Source organism: Populus nigra, chromosome 2 (genome assembly GCF_951802175.1).
Source record: "Populus nigra chromosome 2, ddPopNigr1.1, whole genome shotgun sequence".
Classification (NCBI taxonomy): domain Eukaryota; kingdom Viridiplantae; phylum Streptophyta; class Magnoliopsida; order Malpighiales; family Salicaceae; genus Populus; species Populus nigra.
Window position 1 is genome coordinate 5,295,068 of NC_084853.1, and position 2,500 is coordinate 5,297,567.

A 2,500-nucleotide genomic window follows, 5' to 3' on the forward strand; every position below is an offset into this window, starting at 1 on the left:
TCCTCGGCCAGCCAAAAACGCTCCAATTAATGGCCGGGTGAGATGACCCGGCGGCCCGCGACGCGTCATTCAAATCACTGCCCTATCGGCTACAACTGCTGATGGGTGGGATTAGAGGCCTGCCATGGTGGTGAGGGGCGGCGAGGACCGTGAAAGCTAGAGTTTTTCAGAGGCTGCCGGGAAAAAGGCCCCTCGGGTGGCGGGGTGCGAGGACCAGGCGCGTCATTCAATTCTCTTCCCTATCAACTTGGCTCCCGTTGGCGGGATTGGAGGCCTACTGTTTGTTACAGGGCTAAAATCGTCAGGGGAAGAGCTGACGAAACAATGCTGGTTTGGATGCAGGGGGTAGTGTTGGAATCGGCAGCGCGGACAAAATCGGCAAAGTCGACAAAAAAGACTGTTGGTCTGGACATCGGGGCAGCGGCAGCCATGCCGACAGGGGGGGAAATCGGCAGCGCAGATTTGTGCAGCTGCAGGTTCGTCGGGGAAATCGGCAGCGCAGATTTTTCGATGAACATGGGCTGGAAGATGGACTGTCCAGGCCAGGCAGGGAAATACGTCAAGGGGACACGCTGACGAAACAGCGCTGGTTTAGACACGGTGGGTGCAGTGTTGGAATCGGCAGCGCCGACGAAATCGGCAAAGTCGGCAGAATCGGCAGCGGGTGCTGGCGATGAGTCTGGACGATTTATAGTCCAGGGCTTGATGGAAAAGACTGTTGGTCCAGACAATGGGGCAGTGGCAGCGCGGATTTGTGCAGCTGCAGGTTCGTCGGGGAAAATCGGCAGCGCAGATTTTTCGACGAACAGGGGCTGGACCGGCCGGGCCAGGCAGGAAAATTCGTCAGGGGGGCACGCTGACGAAAAGAGGGGCTGCGGAGTGGAAAATCGGCAGCGCAGATTTTTCGACGAACAGGGGCTGGACCGGCCGGGCCAGGCAGGAAAATTCGTCAGGGGGGCACGCTGACGAAAAGAGGGGCTGCCGCGTGGAAAATCGGCAGCGCAGATTTTTCGACGAACATTCGTCAGGGGGGCACGCTGACGAAAAGAGGGGCTGCCGCGTGGAAAATCGGCAGCGCAGATTTTTCGACGAACAGGGGCTGGACCGGCCGGGCCAGGCAGGAAAATTCGTCAGGGGGGCACGCTGACGAAAAGAGGGGCTGCCGCGTGGAAAATCGGCAGCGCAGATTTTTCGACGAACATTCGTCAGGGGGGCACGCTGACGAAAAGAGGGGCTGCCGCGTGGAAAATCGGCAGCGCAGATTTTTCGACGAACAGGGGCTGGATGCTGGACCGGCCGGGCCAGGCAGGAAAATTCGTCAGGGGGGCACGCTGACGAAAAGAGGGGCTGCCGCGTGGAAAATCGGCAGCGCAGATTTTTCGACGAACAGGGGCTGGACGCTGGACTGGGCCAGGCAGGAAAATTCGTCAGGGGGGCACGCTGACGAAAACAGGGGCTGCCGCGTGGAATGGCAGCCTACACGCAGATGCGAATTCGGCAGCGCACGATGGCTTGAGCAGGTCATGGGTTCGACTTGGCGCGATCTGAAACCTGGACGAGGGACTGTCGACGCTGGACGAGCCAGCGCGGTGGCCTGTCGTGCCCCGTTCAGGGGGGGCCTGCCGCGGAGACAGCCCTCGCGGGCTCGACAGCGCAGGCCAGCGTCCCCGACGTCGCTGGCCGCGGCAGGCGAGCTGCCGGGGTTCCCGCATTCCTACAAGAAAACGTCGTGCTTTCCACATGAAACCAATCCAGTAAAATCAGCCATATTTTTATGAGGCTGCCCACTGAATTTGGGGTCATTCCGGGCCGGTTCCTAGTTTTGCGGATTTACTCGATTTCTAATGGTAGGAAAATTAAAACAAATACTTCCCGACCTCGAAAAATTCTGGGAAAATTAATGAAGGTGGATTGGATTTTTGCCAACCTCTGTGCAAAATTTCAGCTCAAAATACCAAGAAATGAATTTTTTAGAGGGGGGGTGACAGCTGGGACCTAGTAGTGTCTCCCCCTGCCAGAGCTGCAATGACACTTATTGCTCTTTAGGGAGCCACCAGGCCGGCGCCCCTCAAAGACCACACGCGCGCGCGCGCCCGCCCGCGCTGGGCGCTGGGGCGCTGGGGCCTGAGGGCCTGGGGCCCTTGGGGGCCCATGGGCGCTTGGGCGCGCGCGCGCGGCCCCCGCAGCCATGCCGCGCTGCGCGACGCGCGGACAGCCCCTGCTGGCTTGCTCTCTCGCCCGCGGGGGGGCTGCCTTCGGGCCCTGGCCCCCCGCGTTCTGGCCTGCCCCCTGCGTGGGAGAGGCTAGGCGCTGCAGGGGCCAGCCCGACGTCGCTGGCCGCGGCAGGCGACAGCCCGACATCGCTGGCCGCGGCAGGGGCCAGCCCGACGTCGCTGGCCGCGGCAGGCGACAGCCCCTGCTGGCTTGCTCTCTCGCCCGCGGGGGGGCTGCCTTCGGGCCCTGGCCCCCCGCGTTCTGGCCTGCCCCCCGCGTGGGAGAG